General features: G+C 42.5%; 1 long non-coding RNA gene across 1 annotated transcript in view; it reads left to right on the top strand.

Moving 5' to 3' along the window:
- LOC115182475 (uncharacterized) overlaps positions 1 to 26,884 on the top strand; it is a 27,621-nt gene extending 737 nt beyond the window's left edge. The window contains exons 2-4 of the long non-coding RNA XR_003873751.1: positions 1,918 to 2,036; positions 14,051 to 14,167; positions 26,749 to 26,884. This is a non-coding gene — a long non-coding RNA (uncharacterized LOC115182475). The remainder of the gene's footprint in view (positions 1 to 1,917; positions 2,037 to 14,050; positions 14,168 to 26,748) is intronic.
- Positions 26,885 to 26,942: the final 58 nt, after the last annotated feature.

The following is a 26,942-nucleotide window of genomic DNA, read 5'->3' as shown; positions in this document are numbered from 1 at the left end:
CAAAAAAACGAAATATGTTTATTTTCCGGTTGTTTCCAGGGCGACAAGGTGCGTTTTGTCCCTGTCTCATCTTCTATTGACGAGTAGGCTACATAGTTCAGCTTGATGAGGTGTATTTTGATTGGACAGCGTTTAGGGATTATTACTACTTCACGAGTTTCATCAGCAGTTTCAGCTTTCAAATTGAATGTGCTGATTCGTGTATACTTCTTCTTTTGAAGAATAATTGGCCATAAGGGTTTACAAGTAGGGGAAAAAAACATCCAATGTTTGTCAGCAAATAGTTACTTCCCATTGGAAACAAACTGGTTGAATCAACGGTGTTTCCACGTCATTTAAACAACGATAAATACATGTGATAACATTGAAACAACGTGGGAAACTGTCATCGAACTGTAAAAAAATAAAACATATCCCTTTTTCACCCAACTTTTAACGTAAATCCAATGACAAGATATTTTCTTGTTTTGGTTCAATTGTATTGCATAAGTATAGCAAATAATAGTTTTGAAGAAAACATTTTATGCTTTTGCTTGTATAATATAGTTAAATGTCTAAATGATATCTCTGTCGTGAAGTCAATGTCCAGGCTTAGTTTGATGGACACAGATGCCAGGATTATGCTGTACAGTATCTCTGTATATAAAGACACATTTTGACACGTTATTCACTTATATGTCCAGGGATGTTGATTGGTAATCTATTTTCATCATCAATGCTGTTTGAGTATAATGAATGCATTGAATATATTCATAGATTTTTTTTACACAAGTGAGTAAAGCTGGTCATTTTCAGCCTACTGCCCTACAGCCGTCCTATGTGGCAGTATTGTACTAGCTTCCTCCATTCCTGTGCTGCTGTTACAATCTGCCTGTCTCGTCAAAGCCTTAATGATGAGTGACAGACAAGTTGAGCTCTGCTTGTTCTCAATGTCAACAATGGCACTCAAGAAATGTTCTCTTGGGCCTGTCCGTCAAAATGTAACAAAGTCCTCTACTGTTCTGTTTCCAACTTCCCATTCTCAAAGTGACTCTGATCTTCCCCTTTTTCCCCTCACTCCCTTCTGCCTGCCCCCACTTGAGACAGGCTGGGCCTCGACACTGAAAAAGCCCTATAGCTATGGACGTCTGTTACTACTCAATGCTGGTCTCTCTCTCTGTCTCTCTCTCTCTCTCAATTTCAATTTTCAATTTAAGGGGCTTTATTGGCATGGGAAACATATGTTTACATTGCCAAGGGAAGTAAACACTCACTCTCATACAATCTCTCTCTCTCTCTCTCTCTCTCTCTCTCTCTCTCTTTCTCTCTCTCTCATTCACTCTCTCTCTCATTCTCTGTCTATCTGTCCTTCTCTCTCTCTCTCTCTCCTCTCTCTCTCCCCTCGCTCTCTCTCTCTCTCTCTCGCTCTCTCTCTCTCTCTCTCTCTCTCTCTCTCTCTCTCTCTCTCTCTCTCTCTCTCTCTCTCTCATTCTGTCTCTTTCTCTCTCATTCGCTCTCATTCTCTGTCTCTCTGTCCTCTCTCATTCTCATTCTCTCTCTCTCTCTCTCGCTCTCTCTCTCTCTCTCTCTCTCTCTCTCTCTCTCTCTCTCTCTCTCTCTCTCTCTCTCTCTCTCTCTCTCTCTCTCATTCTGTCTCTTTCTCTCTCATTCGCTCTCATTCTCTGTCTCTCTGTCCTCTCTCATTCTCCCCCCCCTCTCTCTCTCTCTCTCTCTCTCTCATTCTCTCTCTTTCTCTCTCATTCTCTCTCATTCTCTGTCTCTCTGTCCTTCTCTCTCATTCTCATTCTCTCTCTCTCTCTCTCTCTCTCTCTCTCTCATCATTATTCCTAAAACCTCTTTCTAGCGCTCTCCAAAGCCCACAGCTGTGGCAGTCAGGCAGCGTTAAATAGTCTGTATTTTTCCTCCTCTCCCCGCTAGGTGCAGAAGGAGCATCACAGTTGTAAGGATGCTGATTGTAGGACTCCCAATAAGGACGTGGTGTCCTCTGCTCTTCCTGGTGTTGGCTGTACATTTCCCAGCCCCTGCCCAGGGTCAAGGTAAGGACTACACTGTGACTGGACGATTACCCAAATGCTTCCGTTGGTGGTCTCCTCTGTCAGTTCCTCTTTTGATGTGCAGATTTGGTCCCATTTCATTCCATCTCTTACTGTATGTGGACATGCCATTTCACCCCACACTATGTCTTTGTTTTACATTCAAATAATACCCTTTGATTCTTGTTTTGTGTTTGTCATGCTTTTTCATGTTTTTTGTTCTTGTAAAGAATATTATTTGGGTGTAATCATATCCATTTTTACATGGAGCATAAACCGAGTCTTATAATGAGATATAAGGTCCAGTCACAGAAGCATATCTGATTGCTATCATGCTTAGCTGGGCTGCCGACTTGATATCCTCAAGATGATTCTTTAATCAGTCATCTATCATGCAACAACCTTCACCTGTGGTCAATGGAAGAACCCTGTGGAGCTGGTCTCGTTTGGTCTGGTCTTGGAGACAAACTGGGTTTAAATACTATTCGCAATTATTTCAAATACTTTTTTAAATCTGTGCTTGATTGAGCCTGCCTGGTTTAATTGGGCAATAGAATAATCTCAAAATGGCAAACCCTCAAACCCATCTGGCACTCTAGGCAGACTCAGTCAACCCCCCCCCCCCCAAATAGTTGAAAGATTTTGTATAGTATGTGAACCCAGGTCTGCTGTGAGCGGATCGGAAAGGGAGAATATCCAGGATCCTATCTGAGGGGGGGTACATATGATAACGTCCTCCAGGGACACATCAACATTTAATTGTCTTGGCTGTGTGCTGCTTGGACGTAGCTCAGCTAAACATTCCATCCAGGCCTTGGAGTGAAATGATCCCGATGACCAGAACTAACGTCTGCATCCCAAATGACACCCTATTCCCTATGTAGTACACTACTTTTAACCAGGGCCCATAGGGCTCATAGGGCTCTGGTCAAAAGTAGTGCACTATATAGGGAATAAGGTGCCATTCGGGATGCAGCCAAAGTAAAGCATCTGGTGCCGGAGTGGAGGCTCTGTGGACTGGTGTGGAGCAGACCTGGGTTCATCTGGTGTGGGAGTGGAGGCTCTGTGGACTGGTGTGGAGGCTCTGTGGACTGGTGTGGAGCAGACCTGGGTTCATCTGGTGTGGGAGTGGAGGCTCTGTGGACTGGTGTGGAGCAGACCTGGGTTCATCTGGTGTTGGAGTGGAGGCTCTGTGGACTGGTGTGGAGCAGACCTGGGTTCATCTGGTGTTGGAGTGGAGGCTCTGTGGACTGGTGTGGAGCAGACCTGGGTTCATCTGGTGTTGGAGTGGAGGCTCTGTGGACTGGTGTGGAGCAGACCTGGGTTCGATTAGTATTTGTTTTCTTTCAAATACTTGGAAAGTTCAGTTAAGCTTACCTGGCGCAGTGGAACCAATGGGATAGCCCCAACTCCCAAGAGTGTCATCCCTGTCTATCTGGCAGTCCAGGCAGGCTCAATCAAACCATTAACAAATACTATTTGAACCCAGGCCTGGTGTGAAGAGGGGGATTTCTGGCTCCTGTCTGTGGAGGGTGTATATATAATGTATATCTGGTCTGCACGTCTCTCCCCCACGGCTACTGACTCCTGTCTGTGGAGGGTGTATATATAATGTATATCTGGTCTGCTCGTCTCTCCCCCACGGCTACTGACTCCTGTCTGTGGAGGGTGTATATATAATGTGTAATTGGTCTGCACGTCTCTCCCCCACGCCTCTCTGCTCGGGTCAAGCTAGGCCACTTACCATTTCCTGTATATATAATACACTGGGAGTTCCATTTGTTGCAAAAAGAAGTGATTTTAGGTTATTTGAACCCCCAGTCACCACTGTCTTTCGTCTCCTATTGTAGTGGACACTGGACACAACTAGCTGCTACAGCCTGTAACAGCGAACCTCTATCTGTCTTTGGGCCCCCCAGTGTGTTGTCTGGTCAGGCTCTGGGGTCAGTGGCATGCTGTTTCATATGACAGAGTCCTTCACTAATGATTCTCTATTGATTCCATGTCTGACTGTATGGGTCAGCTTCGTGCTGTACTCCAAATGGCATCAGATTAGCTTTTAGTTACCTAATTAGAAAAACAAGGTGTTTCATTTCAGCGTGTTAAAATCTAGATTGGTGAATTTGTATGTGTAGGGAGAGATGCTGATGAGAGTGTCAGAAAAACAGTTCAATACAACCAAACAGATTGTTGTGTTGTCAATGACCTACCTCTTACAATTAGAGGCTCCAAAAGGGTTCTTCTGCTGTCCCCATAGGAAAACCCTTTTTGGTTCCAGGTAGAACCCTTTTGGTTCCATGTAGAACCCTCTGTGGAAAAGATTCTACATGGAACCTCAAAAGGTTTACCTGGAACCAAAAGGGTTCTTTAAAGGGTTTTCCTATGGGGACAGTTCTCAAAGGGTTTTCCTATGGGGACAGTTCTCAAAGGGTTCTCCTATGGGGACAGTTCTCGAAGGGTTTTCCTATGGGGACAGTTCTCAAAGGGTTCTCCTATGGGGACAGTTCTCGAAGGGTTTTCCTATGGGGACAGTTCTCAAAGGGTTCTCCTATGGGGACAGTTCTCGAAGGGTTTTCCTATGGGGACAGTTCTCAAAGGGTTCTCCTATGGGGACAGTTCTCGAAGGGTTTTCCTATGGGGACAGTTCTCAAAGGGTTTTCCTATGGGGACAGTTCTCAAAGGGTTTTCCTATGGGGACAGTTCTCAAAGGGTTTTCCTATGGGGACAGTTCTCAAAGGGTTTTCCTATGGGGACAGTTCTCAAAGGGTTTTCCTATGGGGACAGTTCTCAAAGGGTTCTCCTATGGGGACAGTTCTCAAAGGGTTCTCCTATGGGGACAGTTCTCAAAGGGTTCTCCTATGGGGACAGTTCTCAAAGGGTTCTCCTATGGGGACAGTTCTCAAAGGGTTCTCCTATGGGGACAGTTCTCAAAGGGTTTTCCTATGGGGACAGTTCTCAAAGGGTTTTCCTATGGGGACAGTTCTCAAAGGGTTTTCCTATGGGGACAGTTCTCAAAGGGTTTTCCTATGGGGACAGTTCTCAAAGGGTTCTCCAATGGGGACAGTTCTCAAAGGGTTCTCCTATGGGGACAGTTCTCAAAGGGTTCTCCTATGGGGACAGTTCTCAAAGGGTTTTCCTATGGGGACAGTTCTCAAAGGGTTTTCCTATGGGGACAGTTCTCAAAAGGTTTTCCTATGGGGACAGTTCTCAAAGGGTTTTCCTATGGGGACAGTTCTCAAAAGGTTTTCCTATGGGGACAGTTCTCAAAAGGTTTTCCTATGGGGACAGTTCTCAAAGGGTTCTCCTATGGGGACAGTTCTCAAAGGGTTTTCCTATGGGGACAGTTCTCAAAGGGTTTTCCTATGGGGACAGTTCTCAAAAGGTTTTCCTATGGGGACAGTTCTCAAAGGGTTTTCCTATGGGGACAGTTCTCAAAAGGTTCTCCTATGGGGACAGTTCTCAAAAGGTTCTCCTATGGGGACAGTTCTCAAAAGGTTCTCCTATGGGGACAGCTGAAGAACCCTTTTAAGGTTCTAGATAGCACCTTATTTTGTAGAGTTGTAGAGTGTAGAGGGGTCATAATGGCCTGTGTTGTTAATGCTACTGTGTTAATGTTCATTTTAAATCCATGTCTGGGGTTTCATTTAGGCCTGGATGAGTAGAATGAAGAACATATTGACATTCTATGTAAACCTAATTCACATTATCCAAAGAACTCTTGGTCAATATCTCTTCTCTAATCCCCACATTTGTAGTATTTAACATGACTGTACTCTTAACCAACTTTGACTGAACGGCACCGAATGTATAGTGCAGCCTCATTCTCCACGTGGTGTGATCGAGGACTAGCAGAACAGTCTTAATATTTAAATACCCTCAGCAGGGATTTACGCAGCATGCTGGTAACAGATACATGTTCAAAACAGATGAAGAGAGGCCTTAGTCAGGTAGGTGAGCAGCGTGTCGAGAGAGGGAAGACAGACAGACAGACAGACAGACAGACAGACAGACAGACAGACAGACAGACAGACAGAGAGACAGACAGACAGACAGACAGAGAGACAGACAGACAGACAGAGAGACAGAGAGACAGACAGACAGACAGACAGACAGACAGACAGACAGACAGACAGACAGACAGACAGACAGACAGAGAGAGAGACAGACAGACAGACAGACAGACAGACAGACAGACAGACAGACAGGTAAAGGGCTCAGAGGATTCAGGGGTAAGTGCTATCTGCCACAACAGAAGACTCCTCACATGGAGGAGAGGACAATAGAGAGGGATGAGAGGAGAGGGATGAGAGGAGAGAGGGATGAGAGGAGCGAGGGATGAGAGGAGAGGGATGAGAGGAGAGAGGGATGAGAGGAGAGAGGGATGAGAGGAGAGGGATGAGAGGAGAGGGATGAGAGGAGAGAGGGATGAGAGGAGCGAGGGATGAGGGGAGAGGGATGAGAGGAGAGAGGGATGATGGATGAGATGAGAGTGACAATGACATGCTGATAGACAAGGGTGGAATAATGACATGCTGATAGACAAGGGTGGAATAATGACATGCTGATAGACAAGGGTGGAACAATGACATGCTGATAGACAAGGGTGGAACAATGACATGCTGATAGACAAGGGTGGAATAATGACATGCTGATAGACAAGGGTGGAATAATGACATGCTGATAGACAAGGGTGGAACAATGAACTGCTGATAGACAAGGGTGGAATAATGACATGCTGATAGACAAGGGTGGAATAATGACATGCTGATAGACAAGGGTTTTATAATGACATGCTGATAGACAAGGGTGGAATAATGACATGCTGATAGACAAGGGTGGAATAATGACATGCTGATAGACAAGGGTGGAACAATGAACTGCTGATAGACAAGGGTGGAATAATGACATGCTGATAGACAAGGGTGGAATAATGACATGCTGATAGACAAGGGTGGAACAATGAACTGCTGATAGACAAGGGTGGAATAATGACATGCTGATAGACAAGGGTGGAATAATGACATGCTGATAGACAAGGGTGGAATAATGACATGCTGATAGACAAGGGTGGAATAATGACATGCTGAGAGACAAGGGTTTTATAATGACATGCTGATAGACAAGGGTGGAATAATGACATGCTGATAGACAAGGGTGGAATAATGACATGCTGATAGACAAGGGTGGAACAATGAACTGCTGATAGACAAGGGTGGAATAATGAAATGCATCACATCATGAAGGAATCCCTCTCACAGCTACTGTATTCATCTGTGGAAGCCTCGACTCACAATAGTGTTCCGCTGTTCCTCTAGGAATCCTCCACACCCTCATCCTCACACAGAGCAAATGGACGTATATGTTCCGATACATTATTCAGATCTCATGTACAGTTGAGTCAGGCTGACAGATGCTCCCATGCACTCGGGGGGGGGGGGGTGATCTATCAGGGAATGAGCGGAGGGTTGCTGGCATCAATATCTCAGGTGCCACATACTGCCGATGTCCCCTTGACAGGAACGTAACCCCTGGTCCAGCCTCTCCCACCTTATGTGTGTATATCAGCGGGTTGACAAAAGCAGAAGACTAATGTCTATCTGGACTAATAAACATCCTATCCTCCGTCAACTCAATTCATGTGCAGTGACTCAGACAGTACAAATGGAAAGTACTTAAAGATGGGAATTTATGAATTTGTAGCTACTTCTGGCCAGGCAGGTGGTGTTAAATACCTCACATTATATTCACATCTAGTATCCAGCCATGATTTAATTGTCTTTTCTGTTTCCCAGGGGGTGTTCTAGACCTGTATAACTGTTTAAGGTGTCACCAAATGTCTCTATTCATTACAAACCTATGTTGATACACACGGTTAGATAAAACACTAGAGATCACAGCATATGTTCAGGTTATGGACTGAACAGGAATGTCAGGATATATTTACTCAGCACACATTTATAAAAATGTAAAACTGAAATATCACATTTTCATAATAATTATTCAGACCCTTTATTCAGTACTTTGTTGAAGCACCTTTGGTAGCGATTACAGCCTTGAGTCTTCTTGGGTATGACGCTACAAGCTTGGCACACCTGTATTTGGGGAGTTTCTCTCATTCTTCTCTGAAGATCCTCTCAAGCTCTGTCAGGTTGGATGGGGAGCGTCGCTGCACAGCTATTTTCAGGTCTCTCCAGAGATGTTCGATCGGGTTCAAGTCTGGGCTCTGGCTTGGCCACCCAAGGACATCCGTGCTTCTACACCTACATTGCTTGCTGTTTGGGGTTTTAGGCTGGGTTTCTGTACAGCACTTTGAGATATCAGCTGATGTAAGAAGAGCTTTATAAATAAATTTGATTTGATTCAGAGACTTGTCCCAAAGCCACTCCTGCATTGTCTTGGCTGTGTGCTTAGGGTTGTTGTCTTGTTGGAAGTTGAACCTTTGCCCCAGTCTGAGGTCCTGAGCGCTTTGGAGCAGGTTTTCACCAAGGATCTCTCTGTACTTTGCTCCGTTCATCTTTCCCTCGATCCTGACTAGTCTCCCAGTCCCTGCCACTGAAAAACATCCCACAGCATTATGCTGCCACCACCATGCTTCACTGTAGGGATGGTGCCAGGTTTCCTCCAGACGTGACGCTTGGCATTCAGGCCAAAGAGTTCAATCTTGGTTTCATCAGACTTGAGAGTCTCATAGCAAAGGGTCTGAATACTTACGTACTTAAGGTATTATTATACTTTTTTTATGTATACATTTGAAAAAAATATCTAAAAACCTGTTTTCGCTTTGTGATTATGGGGTATTGTGTGTAGATTGATGAGGAACAAAAAATATGTAATGCATTTTAGAGTAAAGCTGTAACAAAACAAAATGTGGAAAAAAGTAATGGGGTCTGAAAACTTTCCGAATGCACTGTATTTACTGAACACAGAAACAATCCCCAGATGAGTTCCTATCAGGTTTATAGGAGATATTTACTGAACACAGAAACAACCCCCAGATGAGTTCCTATCAGGTTTATAGGAGATATTTACTGAACACAGAAACAACCCCCAGATGAGTTCCTATCAGGTTTATAGGAGATATTTACTGAACACAGAAACAACCCCCAGATGAGTTCCTATCAGGTTTATAGGAGATATTTACTGAACACAGAAACAATCCCCAGATGAGTTCCTATCAGGTTTATAGGAGATATTTACTGAACACAGAAACAACCCCCAGATGAGTTCCTATCAGGTTTATAGGAGATATTTACTGAACACAGAAACAACCCCCAGATGAGTTCCTATCAGGTTTATAGGAGATATTTACTGAACACAGAAACAACCCCCAGATGAGTTCCTATCAGGTTTATAGGAGATATTTACTGAACACAGAAACAACCCCCAGATGAGTTCCTATCAGGTTTATAGGAGATATTTACTGAACACAGAAACAACCCCCAGATGAGTTCCTATCAGGTTTATAGGAGATATTTACTGAACACAGAAACAACCCCCAGATAAGTTCCTATCAGGTTAATAGGAGATATTTACTGAACACAGAAACAATCCCCAGATGAGTTCCTATCAGGTTTATAGGAGATATTTACTGAACACAGAAACAACCCCCAGATAAGTTCCTATCAGGTTAATAGGAGATATTTACTGAACACAGAAACAACCCCCAGATGAATTCCTATCAGGTTTATAGGAGATATTTACTGAACACAGAAACAACCCCCAGATGAGTTCCTATCAGGTTTATAGGAGATATTTACTGAACACAGAAACAACCCCCAGATAAGTTCCTATCAGGTTAATAGGAGATATTTACTGAACACAGAAACAATCCCCAGATGAGTTCCTATCAGGTTTATAGGAGATATTTACTGAACACAGAAACAACCCCCAGATGAGTTCCTATCAGGTTTATAGGAGATATTTACTGAACACAGAAACAACCCCCAGATGAGTTCCTATCAGGTTTATAGGAGATATTTACTGAACACAGAAACAACCCCCAGATGAGTTCCTATCAGGTTTATAAGAGATATTTACTGAACACAGAAACAACCCCCAGATGAGTTCCTATCAGGTTTATAGGAGATATTTACTGAACACAGAAACAACCCCCAGATGAGTTCCTATCAGGTTTATAGGAGATATTTACTGAACACAGAAACAACCCCCAGATGAGTTCCTATCAGGTTTATAGGAGATATTTACTGAACACAGAAACAACCCCCAGATGAGTTCCTATCAGGTTAATAGGAGATATTTACTGAACACAGAAACAACCCCCAGATGAGTTCCTATCAGGTTTATAAGAGATATTTACTGAACACAGAAACAACCCCCAGATGAGTTCCTATCAGGTTTATAAGAGATATTTACTGAACACAGAAACAACCCCCAGATGAGTTCCTATCAGGTTTATAGGAGATATTTACTGAACACAGAAACAACCCCCAGATGAGTTCCTATCAGGTTTATAGGAGATATTTACTGAACACAGAAACAACCCCCAGATGAGTTCCTATCAGGTTTATAGGAGATATTTACTGAACACAGAAACAACCCCCAGATGAGTTCCTATCAGGTTTATAGGAGATATTTACTGAACACAGAAACAACCCCCAGATGAGTTCCTATCAGGTTTATAGGAGATATTTACTGAACACAGAAACAACCCCCAGATGAGTTCCTATCAGGTTTATAGGAGATATTTACTGAACACAGAAACAACCCCAGATGAGTTCCTATCAGGTTTATAGGAGATATTTACTGAACACAGAAACAACCCCCAGATGAGTTCCTATCAGGTTTATAAGAGATATTTACTGAACACAGAAACAAACCCCAGATGAGTTCCTATCAGGTTTATAGGAGATATTTACTGAACACAGAAACAACCCCCAGATGAGTTCCTATCAGGTTTATAGGAGATATTTACTGAACACAGAAACAACCCCCAGATGAGTTCCTATCAGGTTTATAGGAGATATTTACTGAACACAGAAACAACCCCCAGATGAGTTCCTATCAGGTTTATAGGAGATATTTACTGAACACAGAAACAACCCCCAGATAAGTTCCTATCAGGTTAGTGATCATATATATCTATTTCTCTGACCTAAAGGTTTCCCTCTATCCTTCAGCGTTTATTTATAGCTTGTGCCAGATTGTATATAACCTTACATGCCTATATTCTTCATAATAAACAGCTTCAAGTCCCTATATGTTAGATACTGTAGTAGATTCATAGATTTATAGGCATGTAAAGATTACATTGGTACCCATTCTACTCCTTGCAAGGAGGAACAGGGCATAGAGGCCTGGGCATAGAGCCTTGTCTTTTCAACTTCTCATTGTCTTCTCAACTTCTCAGTGTCTTCTCAACTTCTCATTGTCTTCTCAACTTCTCATTGTCTTCTCAACTTCTCATTGTTTTCTCAACTTCTCATTGTCTTCTCAACTTCTCATTGTCTTCTCAACCTCTCCTTGTCTTCTCAACTTCTCATTGTCTTCTCAACTTCTCATTGTCTTCTCAACTTCTCCTTATCTTCTCATCTTCTCAACTTTCCATTGTCTTCTCAACATCTCATTGTTTTCTCAACTTCTCCTTGTCTTCTCAACTTCTCATTGTCTTCTCAACCTCTCCTTGTCTTCTCAACCTCTCCTTGTCTTCTCAACCTCTCCTTGTTTTCTCAACTTCTCCTTGTCTTCTCAACTCAAAAGGTGGGAATGTAGTAGTGTGGTTCTGGTGACTAGTTTGTAGTTCAACTAACAGAATGTAGACCAAGTGAATGGTGAAAGGGCTATGCACCAACCTTATGAATAGTTCTGTGTCAGTCTCAGGTAGTATTATTTCACCGTACTACTGGAATAATGTCTGTCCATAGTTGGGGAAAAAGGACTACCACTTTACATTTGGTTGTTCTTAATGGCTACAAGAAACACCATGCTGTTACATGGTACTAAGAAGTAAGAGCAACTTCATGTAAAAAAAAGTCTCATTCTCTTCCTCATAGCAGCCTGCGTATAGAAACGCCAGATAGCATCAATATCTAGCTATAGCCTAGAGAAGGTCTTCCACTGACTGTTCTTTCCACCGGGACAGCAGGTGAAGCTGATTGATTCTCCATCAACTGAGAGATCAAACATTTACTGACTCTGAACAGTCTGCAGCACCTGTCTTTTTGAAAGGAAATGTCGATGTTGTCATCGGCTTAGAAATGCTAGCCTGGAATCCCATCTGATTTGCTCTGTTTCACAATTATTTTACATGAAACAAAGTTTATCAGTTGGGATTTCAGGCTCTAAAAATACCCCTCCCTTCTTACTAGGTAACAAATAGTGTCTCAAAAAGTAAGAGAATATGACTGACATTTAAGATCCTCTTTGTTTATAACTGTTTGTTGTGCAATATGTTATTGGACAACAATATGTTATTGGACAACAATATGTTATTGGACAACTATGTTATTTTACAACAATATGTTATTCTACAACTATGTTATTTTACAACAATATGTTATTGGACAACTATGTTATTTTACAACAATATGTTATTGGACAACAATATGTTATTGGACAACTATGTTACTTTACAACAATATGTTATTGGACAACAATATGTTATTGGACAACTATGTTACTTTACAACAATATGTTATTGGACAACAATATGTTATTCTACAACAATATGTTATTGGACAACAATATGTTATTGGACAACAATATGTTATTCTACATCAATATGTTATTCTACAACAATATGTTATTCTACATCAATATGTTATTCTACAACAATATGTTATTCTACATCAATATGTTATTCTATAACAATATGTTATTGGACAACAATATGTTATTGGACAACAATATGTTATTCTACAACAATATGTTATTGGACAACAATATGTTATTCTACAACAATATGTTATTGGACAACAATATGTTATTGGACAACAATATGTTATTGGACAACAATATGTTATTCTACAACAATATGTTATTCTAGAACAATATGTTATTGGACAACAATATGTTATTCTACAACAATATTTTATTCTAGAACAATATGTTATTGGACAACAATATTTTATTCTAGAACAATATGTTATTGGACAACAATATGTTATTCTACAACAATATGTTATTCTACAACAATATGTTATTTTACAACAATATGTTATTCTACAACAATATTTAATTCTACAACAATATGTTATTGGACAACAATATTTTATTCTACAACAATATGTTATTGGACAACAATATGTTATTCTACAACAATATGTTATTGGACAACAATATGTTATTTTACAACAATATGTTATTCTACAACAATATGTTATTCTACAACAATATGTTATTTTACAACAATATGTTATTCAATATGTTTTCCAATATGTTTTCCAATATGTTTTCCAATATGTTTTCCAATATGTTTTCCAATATGTTATTGTGTTATACCAGAATGGGTTGTCTTTGTAGACGTCTGTTCAATGTCTGTGTGTGATTAACCTGGCTGATGTGTAGTTCTGTAGTGGCACTAACACCTGCTGGGGATTGTATCTGTGTGTGATTAACCTGTCTGATGTGTAGTTCTGTAGTGGCACTAACACCTGCTGGGGATTGTATCTGTGTGTGATTAACCTGGCTGATGTGTAGTTCTGTAGTGGCACTAACACCTGCTGGGGATTGTATCTGTGTGTGATTAACCTGGCTGATGTGTAGTTCTGTAGTGGCACTAACACCTGCTGGGGATTGTATCTGTGTGTGATTAACCTGGCTGATGTGTAGTTCTGTAGTGGCACTAACACCTGCTGGGGATTGTATCTGCCTCCCAAATCACACCCTATTCTGTCTGTGGTGCACTACTTTCAATCAGAGTCCTATGGGCCCTGGTAAAAAGTAGTGCACTACCCTATAGGCCCTGGTCTGCATTCTGTATTCAACATATTAATCATCAATACACAAACTGTAACTGAATGAGTCAGTATTAATGATAGTCTATTGTTGTTCTGTTTCAGTTCCAGCTCCCAGAAGATTACGTTTTAAAGTGCTGGGTACGAGCAAATTACATGTATCTTGGAAAGAGCCGAAAGGGAATGTCGACGGCTATAGAGTTTTATACCACAGTGAGCCGGGTAAGATATCTAATAATCTGTCTATGCCTTTAGTTGATGTACACATTCTACTGTATATAGTCCAGAATAGTCGAAGCTCTGGATCAGTCTGGTTCCATGCTGTATGGGCTATATCAGTCTGGTCCCATTCTGTATGGGCTGTATCAGTCTGGTCCCATTCTGTATGGGCTGTATCAGTCTGGTCCCATTCTGTATGGGCTGAATCAGTCTGGTCCCGTGCTGTATTAGTCCGGTCCCATTCTGTATGGGCTGTATTAGTCCGGTCCCATTCTGTATGGGCTGTATTAGTCTGGTCCCATGCTGTATCAGTCTGGTCCCATGCTGTATCAGTCTGGTCCCATGCTGTATCAGTCTGGTCCCATGCTGTATCAGTCTGGTCCCATGCTGTATCAGTCTGGTCCCATCCTGTATCAGTCTGGTCCCATCCTATATCAGTCTGGTCCCATGCTGTATCAGTCTGGTCCCATGCTGTATCAGTCTGGTCCCATCCTGTATCAGTCTGGTCCCATGCTGTATCAGTCTGGTCCCATCCTGTATCAGTCTGGTCCCATGCTGTATCAGTCTGGTTCCATGCTGTATCAGTCTGGTCCCATGCTGTATCAGTCTGGTCCCATCCTGTATCAGTCTGGTCCCATCCTGTATCAGTCTGGTCCCATTCTGTATGGGCTGTATCAGTCTGGTCCCATCCTGTATGGGCTGTATCAGTCTGGTTCCATGCTCTATGGGCTATATCAGTCTGGTCCCATTCTGTATGGGCTGTATCAGTCTGGTCCCATGCTGTATGGGCTGTATCAGTCTGGTTCCATGCTGTATGGGCCTAATCAGTCTGGTCCCATTCTGTATGGGCTGTATTAGTCTGACCCCATTCTGTATGGGCTAATCAGTCTGGTCCCATGCTGTATCAGTCTGGTTCCATGCTGTATGGGCTGTATCAGTCTGGTCCCATGCTGTATCAGTCTGGTTCCATGCTGTATGGGCTGTATCAGTCTGGTCCCATGCTGTATTAGTCTGGTCCCATGCTGTATCAGTTGGGTTCCATGCTGTATCAGTCTGGTCCCATGCTGTATCAGTCTGGTCCCATGCTGTATGGGCTGTATCAGTCTGGTCCCATGCTGTATGGGCTTTATCAGTCTGGTCCCATGCTGTCAGTCTGGTCCCATGCTGTATGATCTGTATCAGTCTGGTCCCATGCTGTATGGTCTGTATCAGTCTGGTCCCATGCTGTATGGGCTTTATCAGTCTGGTCCCATGCTGTCAGTCTGGTCCCATGCTGTATGATCTGTATCAGTCTGGTCCCATGCTGTATGGTCTGTATCAGTCTGGTCCCATGCTGTATCAGTCTGGTTCCATGCTGTATCAGTCTGGTCCCATGCTGTATCAGTCTGGTCCCATGCTGTATCAGTCTGGTCCCATGCTGTATCAGTCTGGTCCCATGCTGTATGGGCCTAATCAGTCTGGTTCCATGCTGTATGGGCCTAATCAGTCTGGTCCCATTCTGTATGGGCTGTATTAGTCTGACCCCATTCTGTATGGGCTATATCAGTCTGGTCCCATGCTGTATCAGTCTGGTCCCATGCTGTATGGGCTGTAGACAAGTCTTCTATTGCTCTGCTGCTACATCTTCTATTCCTTACCAACCATTCTAGTGATCAAATCAGATAAAATATTCTTGCCAAATGCACCAAATAAAAAAGGTGTTTACCTTACCGTGAAATGCTTACTTACAAGCCCTTAAAACCTGTTGGGGCTAGGGGGTAGCCTTAATCCCCCAGTTGGGATTGCTAGCAAGGCGGGAAATTCAAAACATCAAAAATCTAATAATTTCAATTTCTCAAACAATCAACTATTTTACACCATTTAAAAGATAAACATCTCCTTAATCTAACCACATTGTTCGATTTTCAAAGAGGCTTTACGGCGAAAGCATAAATTTAGATTATGTTAGGACAGTACATAGCCAAAAAAGTACAAACATCCATTTTCAATTCAAGGACAGGCGTCACCAAAAGCAGAAAACCAGCTAAAATTATGCACTAACCTTTGACAATCTTCATCAGATGACACTCCTAGGACATTATGTTATACAATACATGCATTTTTGTTCCATCAAGTTCATATTTATATCCAAAAACAGCATTTTACAGTGGCAGAATTTTTTTCTCCCTCAAATGCTTCCGGTGAATGAGCGTTACAATTTACAAAATTACTATTCGAAAACATTGGTAAATTATAATATTGTCATTCAAAGAATTATAGATTAACATCTCGTAAATGCTACCGCATTGCCAGATTTCAAAATAACTTTACTGGGAAATCACACTTTGCAATAAACCGGGTCCTATGCTAAGAACATGCTAAGAACAATAGGCTAGGATATACAGGTTAGCACCATCTAATATCAATAATACTATTGTTAATAATCCCTTACCTTTGATTATCTTAATCAGAAGGCACTTCCAGAAATCCCAGGTCCACAATAAATGTGGTTTCTTTTGACAAAGTTCATAATTTATGTCCAAATAACTCCAAATTGTTCCTTACGTTCGTTCAAACATGTCAAACGTTGTTTAGCATCAATCTTTAGGGCCATTTTTAACGTGAAACATCAGTAATATTTCAACCCGACCTCTCCTGTGTCTTGAAAACCGTTTTTGAAAAATGTCTCGCCTCACATGAACTTACATGCACGCGCAGGTGCGTGCAATAATGAAGTGACGACATCCCAGGGACGTCAACTTCTCTTCCTTGTCATCCGGTCTCTGTTCATCATAGACGCTTCAAACAACTTTATAAAGATCGTTGACATCTAGTGGAAGCCGTAGGAAGTGCGAAATGAATCCTTTGTCACTGTGTGATCTATTAGCAATGACTCGAAAATAGTACAGCCACAAATTCTCATTTCCTGGTTGTATTTTTCTCAGGTTTTTGCCTGCCATATGAGTTTTGTTATACTTACAGACACCATTCAAACAGTTTTTGAAAATTCAGAGTGTTTTCTATCCAAATCTGAGTTGGTGTAGGAGGCAGTTAAAAATGGGCACATATTTTTTTCAAAATTCTCAATACAGCCCCCTAGCCCCAACAGGTTATTAACCAACAATGCAGTTCAAGAAATAGAGTTAAGAAAATATTTACCAAATAAACTAAAGTTAAAAAAAGAAGTAATACAATAAAATAACAATAGCGAGGCTATATACAGGGGGTACCGGTACCGAGTCAATGTGGAGGCTATATACAGGGGGTACCGGTACTGAGTCAATGTGGACGCTATATACAGGGGGTACCGGTACAGAGTCAATGTGGAGGCTATATACAGGGGGTACCGGTACAGAGTCAATGTGGAAGCTATATACAGAGGGTACAGGTACCGAGTCAATGTGGAGGCTATATACAGGGGGTACCGGTACCGAGTCAATGTGCGGGGGTACAGGTTAGTCGAGGTAATTGGTACATGTAGGTAAGAGTAAAGTGACTATGCATAGATAATAAACAGAGAGTAGCAGCAGTGTAAAAACAAAGGGGGGGGGTGTCAATGTAAATAGTCGGGGTGATTAGTTGTTCAGCAGTCTTTTGGCTTGGGGATAGAAGCTGTTAAGGAGACCTAGACTTGGTGCTCAGGCACAGCTTGCAGTGCGGTAGCAGAGAGAACCATCTATGACTTAGGTGACTGGAGTCTTTGACAATTTTTTGGGCCTTCCTCTGACAACGCCTAGTATATAGCTCCTGGATGACAGAAAGCTTGGCCCCAGTGATGTACTGGGCCGTACGCACTACCCTCTGTAGCACCTTACGGTCGGATGCCAAGCAGTTGTCATACCAGGTGGTGATGCAACCGGTTAGCATGCTCTCGATGGTGCAGCTGTATAACTTCTTGAGAATCTGGGGACCCATGCCAAATCTTTTCAGTTTCCTAAGGGGGAAATGTGTTGTCATGCCCTCTTCACAACTGTCTTGGTGTGTTTGGACCATGATAGTTTGTTGGTGATGTGGACACCAAGGAACTTGAAACTCTCTACCTGCTCCACTACAGCCCCGTTGATGTGAATGGGGGTGTGTTCGTCCCTCCATTTCCTGTTGTCCACGATCAGATCCTTTGTCTTGCTCACATTGAGGGAGAGGTTGTTGTCCTGGCAGCACACTGCCAGTTTGCAAGCCCTGCCACATGTGACGAGCGTCAGAGCCGGTGTAGTAGGATTCAATCTTAGTCCTGTATTGACGCTTTGCCTGTTTGATAGTTCGGGATTTCTTATAAGCGTCCAGATTAGTGTCCCGCTCCTTGAAAGCGGCAGCTCTAGCCTTTAGCCCGGTGCGGATGTTGCCTGTCATCCATTACTTCTGGTTGGGATATGTACGTACGGTCACTGTGGGGACGAAGTCATCGATGCACTTATTGATGAAGCCGGTGACTGAGATGGTATACTCCTCAATGCCATTGGATGAATCCCAGAACATATTCATGTCTGTACTAGCAAAACAGTCCTGTAGGGTAGCATCTGCATCATATGACCACTTCCTTATTGAGCGAGTCACTGGTACTCCCTGCTTTAGTTTTTGCTTGGAAGCGGGAATCAGGAGGATAGAATTATGGTCAGATTTGCCAAATGGAGGGTGAGGGAGAGCTTTGTATGCATCTCTGTGTGTGGAGTAAAGGTGGTCTAGAGGTTTTTTAACTCTGGTTGCACATGTGACATGCTGGTAGAAATTAGGTCAAACGGATTTAAGTTTGCCCGCATTAAAGTCCCCGGCCACTAGGAGCACCGCATCTGAATGAGCATTTTCTTGTTTGCTTATGGCCTTAAACAGCTCATTGAGTTGTTATATTAGTGGCAGCATCGGTTTGTGGTGGTAAATAGACAGCTCAGAAAAATACAGATGAAAACACTCTTGGTAGATAGTGTGGTCTACAGCTTATCATGAGGTACTCTACTTCAGGCGAGCAATACCTCGAGATTTCCTTAATATTAGACATTGCACACCAGCTGTTATTGACAAATAGACAGACACCCCCACCCCTCGTCTTACCAGACGTAGCTGTTCTGTCCTGCCGATGCACAGAAAACTCAGCCAACTGTATATTATCCATGTCGTCATTCAGCCACAACTCGGTGAAACATAAGATATTACAATTTTTAATGTCCCGTTGGTAGGATAGTCTCAAACTGAGATCATCCAGATTATTCTCCAGTGATTGCATGTTGGCCAATAGAAAGTATGGTAGAGGCGGGTAACCCAGTCGCCGACTAATTCTCACAAGGCACCCCAATCTCCGCCCCCTGTATTTCCATATTTTCTTCATGCGAATAACAGGGATTTTGGGCCTGGTCTTGGAGAACCAGTATATCCTTCGTGTCGGACTCATTAAAGAAAAAATCTTTGTCCAGTTCGAGGTGAGTAATCACTGCTCTGATATCCAGAATGTCTTTTCAGTCATAAAAGACGGTAGCAGCAACATTATGTACAGAATAAGTTACAAACAATGCAAAAAAAACACACAAAATAGCACAATTGGTTAGGAGCCCGTTAAACGGAAGCCATCCCCTCCGGCTCCATTATGAATGAACACAGGGTAATGATAATGAATGAACACAGGGTAATGATAATGAATGAACACAGGGTAATGATAATGAATGAACACAGGGTAATGATAATGAATGAACACAGGGTAATGATAATGAATGAACACAGGGTAATGATAATGAATGAACACAGGGTAATGATAATGAATGAACACATGGTAATGATAATGAATGAACACAGGGTAATGATAATGAATGAACACAGGGTAATGATAATGAATGAACACAGGGTAATGATAATGAATGAACACATGGTAATGATACCGAATGAACACAGGGTAATGATAATGCATGAACACAGGGTAATGATAATGAATGAACACAGGGTAATGATAATGAATGAACACAGGGTAATGAATGAACACAGGGTAATGATAATGAATGAACACAGGGTAATGATAATGAATGAACACAGGGTAATGATAATGAATGAACACAGGGCAATGATAATGAATGAACACAGGGTAATGATAATGAATGAACACAGGGTAATGATAATGAATGAACACATGGTAATGATACCGAATGAACACAGGGTAATGATAATGCATGAACACAGGGTAATGATAATGAATGAACACAGGGTAATGATAATGAATGAACACAGGGTAATGAATGAACACAGGGTAATGATAATGAATGAACACAGGGTAATGATAATGAATGAACACAGGGTAATGATAATGAATGAACACAGGGCAATGATAATGAATGAACACAGGGTAATGATAATGAATGAACACATGGTAATGATACCGAATGAACACAGGGTAATGATAATGCATGAACACAGGGTAATGATAATGAATGAACACAGGGTAATGATAATGAATGAACACAGGGTAATGAATGAACACAGGGTAATGATAATGAATGAACACAGGGTAATGATAATGAATGAACACAGGGTAATGATAATGAATGAACACAGGGCAATGATAATGAATGAACACAGGGAAGAGTTGGCTAAACACACTGGACCACAGAAGATATGCTTTGAAAAAGAGGCTTATTTTATCTTGAGTAAAGTTAAACACCCCATACAGCTGAATGAATGAATCTTGACACCTCCTATTGCCATTGACAACATTGAGTTGATAAGACAGCACCAACAGTTGTGGGACCGGGCTTAGAGAGTTTTAGGGAATATTTACCCTGTCTGTCTGTAAGGAAGGTCAGTGTTGTCTAACAAAGCCTGTCAGACATCTTGGATTAAACAATGAGGACAGAGATAACATCAACACACACACGTCCTCCCTCCCCCAACCTGCTGTTCAGTGAAAAGTAATTCTGTGGTCTATTGACCAGCCCCTCTGGCCCCCTCGCTTTGTTAAAGACACAACAAAAGAATTTGTCCCGATGTGTCGTTGATTGATACTGGACTTCTTCCTGGGAGATCACCTATGCGTTAGTTAAAATAAATAAACCACTTTTTTGTTATTAACTCAATGCACTACTGTTAAATGAGAACAGAGAGATTATTTTTACAAATCCACTTCAGTTCCAATGTTCCCTAACGTTCCACCTCGGGGAAGCCTACGGTCTCTGTTTGACTAATTAGAGATGCTGGGGTTAGAGGAGGACAGGTGCGGGTTTGGGTTTCAGGGCTCGACATATACGCTTGTCTGCTTGCCCGGGGGCAAGTGAAAAACATTGTTGTACAAGCAGATTATAGATTTAAGTTGTAAAACAAAAATCACAATATCAAACAGTTAGGCTCCTTTAATCAGAATCAGATCAAAGTGTCCTCTGGATGCGATGTTTTGCTCACTGTCCTCCCAATCTCTGCAGAGCTCATCGGAGTATCATTTCTGTCGGCCTGCATTGATCGGCACGAGGGGACTTTCAATCATCTGGTTGCTAGATGTGTTTTTGAGATCAAAGCAAGCCGTGTTTGCACATTTGTTGATTTATAGTTGCTAGGGAGTTATTTGCCTGTTTCTAGCAGATTTTTGGTCAGCATGGTGTGCATCACCTGGGTGTGTGGCAGTGGGCCATTGAGAGAGAGAGAGAGAGAGAGAGAGAGACACACACACACACACACCTCGAGATTTCCTTAATATTAGACATTGCACACCAGCTGTTATTGACAAATAGGCATGTGAATAACAGGGATGTTGGGCCTGGTCTCGGAGAACCAGTATATCCTTTGTGTCGGACTCATTAAAGAAAAAATCTTTGTCCAGTTCGAGGTGAGTAATCACTGCTCTGATATCCAGAATGTCTTTTCAGTCATAAAAGACGGTAGCAGCAACATTATGTACAGAATAAGTTACAAACAATGCAAAATAAAACAATAATCTAATTGGGTGGCCAGCCCTCCTCCTGTAGAGACCAGGAGAGATACTGGGTGTGCAGGGTGGCCAGCCCTCCTCCTGTAGAGACCAGGAGAGATACTGGGTGTGCATGGTGGCCAGCCCTCCTCCTGGAGAGACCAGGAGAGATACTGGGTGTGCAGGGTGGCCAGCCCTCCTCCTGTAGAGACCAGGAGAGATACTGGGTGTGCAGGGTGGCCAGCCCTCCTCCTGTAGAGACCAGGAGAGATACTGGGTGTGCAGGGTGGCCAGCCCTCCTCCTAAATATTATGTCCTACATGTCTGAAGGACAGGTGGCTAAAAATGTTAGTGTCAAGCACTGGGTTTGTATCAACCATCAGCCTGCCTGGTCTCCTGTTGAGCTCTCTGTCTCTGGGTCTAATTAGGTATAATACTACTCATGTTGAGCTCTCTGTCTCTGGGTCTAATTAGGTATAATACTACTCCTGTTGAGCTCTCTGTCTCTGGGTCTAATTAGGTATAATACTACTCATGTTGAGCTCTCTGTCTCTGGGTCTAATTAGGTATAATACTACTCCTGTTGAGCTATCTGTCTCTGGGTCTAATTAGGTATAATACTACTCCTGTTGAGCTCTCTGTCTCTGGGTCTAATTAGGTATAATACTACTCCTGTTGAGCTCTCTGTCTCTGGGTCTAATTAGGTATAATACTACTCCTGTTGAGCTCTCTGTCTCTAGGTCTAATTAGGTATAATACTACTCCTGTTGAGCTCTCTGTCTCTGGGTCTAATTAGGTATAATACTACTCCTGTTGAGCTCTCTGTCTCTGGGTCTAATTAGGTATAATACTACTCCTGTTGAGCTCTCTGTCTCTGGGTCTAATTAGGTATAATACTACTCCTGTTGAGCTCTCTGTCTCTGGGTCTAATTAGGTATAATACTACTCATGTTGAGCTCTCTGTCTCTGGGTCTAATTAGGTATAATACTACTCCTGTTGTGCTCTGTGTCTCTGGGTCTAATTAGGTATAATACTACTCCTGTTGAGCTCTCTGTCTCTGGGTCTAATTAGGTATAATACTACTCATGTTGAGCTCTCTGTCTCTGGGTCTAATTAGGTATAATACTACTCCTGTTGAGCTCTGTGTCTCTGGGTCTAATTAGGTATAATACTACTCCTGTTGAGCTCTGTGTCTCTGGGTCTAATTAGGTATAATACTACTCCTGTTGAGCTCTCTGTCTCTGGGTCTAATTAGGTATAATACTACTCCTGTTGAGCTCTCTGTCTCTGGGTCTAATTAGGTATAATACTACTCCTGTTCAGACCACTCACCTAACCCAGTGTCCACTGTTTATCATACTGACTGGGAGAGAGACCATTCTCCTAGCCTAGTGTCCACTGTTTATCATACTGACTGGGAGAGAGACCATTCTCCTAGCCCAGTGTCCACTGTTTATCATACTGACTGGGAGAGAGACCATTCTCCTAGCCCAGTGTCCATATTAGGAAGGTGTTCTTAATATTCTGTACTCTCAGTGTATTTTGACACATTGGTTATGGTTACATTATAATGATTTCCTTTTGTCAATTGTTTGATACAAAGGTTATATTAGACTGATTTCTATTTCCAGAACTTCTAATACCCTTTAATTAAAAGTGCAATTTCTCTGATCTTGATCGTGTTGTTTCCTGCTGGTGCTTCAGCATTAACAGTAATCTGCTAAGTCATCACTTCTAAATGCTAGGTGCCCTACATCTCCCTCCTCTGTTCTCTCTTTCTCTCTGTCTCTTTCTCCTTTCTCTCTCTCCATCACTCTCTCTAACTCTCTCTCTTCACTACCCTCTCTATCTCTCTCTCTCTGTCTCCCTCCTTTTCTCTCTCTCCATCTCTCTCTCTCTCTCTCTCTCTCCATCACTCTCTCTAACTCTCTCTCTTCACCCCCCTCTCTCTATCTCTCTCTCTGTCTCTTTCTCCTTTTCTCTCTCTCCATCACTCTCTCTAACTCTCTCTCTTCACCCCCCTCTCTCTATCTCTCTCTCTGTCTCTTTCTCCTTTTCTCTCTCTCCATCACTCTCTCTAACTCTCTCTCTTCACCCCCCTCTCTCTATCTCTCTCTCTGTCTCTTTCTCCTTTTCTCTCTCTCCATCACTCTCTCTAACTCTCTCTCTTCACTACCCTCTCTATCTCTCTCACTCTGTCTCTCTCCTTTTATCTCGCGCCCCTCCTCTCCCTCAATCTCTCTCTCTCTCTTTCTTCACCCCCCACCCCTCTCTCTCTATCTTCCCCCGATCTCTTCTCTCTCCCTCTCCATCTCCCCCCGATCTCCTCTCTCTCGCTCCCTCTCCATCCCTCTCCTCCCTCTCTCTCCCTCTCCATCTCTCCCTCTCCCCCCCTCTCTGTCTCCCTCTCCCCCCTCTCTCTCTCCCACTCCATCTCCCCCCTCTCTCGCTCCCTCTCCCCCCACTCTGTCTCCCTCTCCCCCTCTCTCTCTCCCTCTCCCCCCGATATCCCCCTCTCCTCGTTTAACACATCCATACCCATCCTTCGGCAGTGTTCTGTGTGAAAGTGCTGCTGATTAAGCACAGTTAGTCTCTTCCTATTGATCGCTCAGGCCTGTAGGATTTAAATCATCCTAATTGGTCAATAATGTGAACTGCTGAAGCTCTGAGCTATTTTACTGCTGAGGGAACTGAACGTGGAGCCGTACGTGCGGCATGTGGAGAGAAGAAGAGGACGAGGAGATGAGAGGAGTGAAGAGGAGGGAAGAGAGGAGGAGAAGAGAAGATAAAAGGGGACAGGACAGGAGGAGAGAGGAGAGGTCCTGAAATCAAGCCCCAGCATGTTGGCTGACTGGCAAATAAGCTGGTTTATGCAAATGAAGTTTGACTAAACAAATGGAAAACAATTTACTCTTAAAGGCACTTACTCAAAATGGGTTAACTGACTAAATGGATCTGAAATGATTCAGCTTTGTCTGGATTTGTGGTTGACCACGATTCACCTGAATATGCCGGGTGAAAGAAAACCTCTCGGTTAAATTCACCTGAATATGACGGTGAAGGAAAACGTCACGGTTAAATTCACCTGAATATGACGGTGAAGGAAAACGTCTCGGTTAAATTCACCTGAATATGACGGTGAAGGAAAACGTCTCGGTTAAATTCACCTGAATATGACGGTGAAGGAAAACATCTCGGTTAAATTCACCTGAATATGACGGTGAAGGAAAACGTCTCGGTTAAATTCACCTGAATATGACGGTGAAGGAAAACGTCTCGGTTAAATTCACCTGAATATGACGGTGAAGGAAAACGTCTCGGTTAAATTCACCTGAATATGACGGTGAAGGAAAACGTCTCGGTTAAATTCACCTGAATATGACGGTGAAGGAAAACGTCTCGGTTAAATTCACCTGAATAGGACGGGTGAAGGAAAACGTCTCGGTTAAATTCACCTGAATATGACGGTGAAGGAAAACGTCTCGGTTAAATTCACCTGAATATGACGGTGAAGGAAAACCTCTCGGTTAAATTCACCTGAATATGACGGGTGAAGGAAAACGTCTCGGTTAAATTCACCTGAATATGACGGTGAAGGAAAACGTCTCGGTTAAATTCACCTGAATATGACGGTGAAGGAAAACGTCTCGGTTAAATTCACCTGAATATGACGGTGAAGGAAAACCTCTCGGTTAAATTCACCTGAATATGACGGGTGAAGGAAAACGTCTCGGTTAAATTCACCTGAATATGACGGTGAAGGAAAACCTCTCGGTTAAATTCACCTGAATATGACGCTGAAGGAAAACGTCTCGTTTCAATAAAGAAGTCACAGTTAGACCATTTGGAATTTCTGATATTTGTTGGTTTGCATTCGTAGTAGATAATGGGCAGAACCTCAGGGCAGAAAGATCCAGAGCCCAAATGTTTAAAAGATCAGATTGTGTAAAATATGTGTCTCATATGTACCTGTCCTTAAGCTTTAGAGACAATGCTGAGGTGTGCAACTTGAGCTGTGATGGATCACTTATGGTTGTCACACACACACACACACACACATACACACACACACACACACACACACACACACACACACACACACCACACACACACACACACACACACACACACACACACACACACACACACACCCCCCCCCCTACTACCTCCACAAGAATCCTCATAGCACTGCTTCCCACAACAGCCTGGACATTGAGACTCCTGGAAAAGCTTGAATGGGAAATTGATGCATTGGAATGCTTATCTGAGTCTACATCCAAAATGGCACCCTCTTCCCTTTATAGTGCACTACATTTGACCTATGGTGCACTATATAGGGCAGGGTTCCTCAACACCTGGTTTTATTTGGCCAACCAGGTCTTTTTTATTTGTATTTTACATGTTCTATTGTGGGATATAAAATACTGCAAAATTCAGCTCCAAGTGATTTTAATTTTGGAGAAGTCCAAGTATTCCCACGCATAACAGAGACATGTAATCATATACAAATGTAAGCAAGGTTTGAAGTGATTATGTGTTAGTCAAACATATCTGGGGTCACATTAGTTTGGGCTTCCTGCGGTCAATTTGCAGTCTAGAAATTATTTGTAATTATGTTCTGGCCCCCATACCATCTGCTCATCTAGTTGATGATCCTGATATAGGGAATAGGATGGCATTTTGGACGCACACTAGGTCCCCACCCTGATTTCTCTCTCCAATCTCCAACAGGCAAAGAGAAAAAGGAGCTGCGCGTTTCGAAGGGGGATAATAAAGTGGTGATACAGGACTTTGATGCCATGAAGGAGTACCACGTCAGGGTTCTAGCTGTGAGAGGGAACCAGCAGAGCAGAGCACTACAAGGAAAGTATGCAGGTATGTATCAGTCTGATTCTATGTCATTTTGTTCCATTCATACAATGCAG

The sequence above is a fragment of the Salmo trutta genome, unplaced genomic scaffold, assembly GCF_901001165.1.
Source record: "Salmo trutta unplaced genomic scaffold, fSalTru1.1, whole genome shotgun sequence".
In the NCBI taxonomy this organism is placed as follows: Eukaryota; Metazoa; Chordata; class Actinopteri; order Salmoniformes; family Salmonidae; genus Salmo; species Salmo trutta.
The sequence above is the reverse complement of the archived record's forward strand: the minus strand, read 5'-3'. Positions and strand labels throughout refer to the sequence as shown.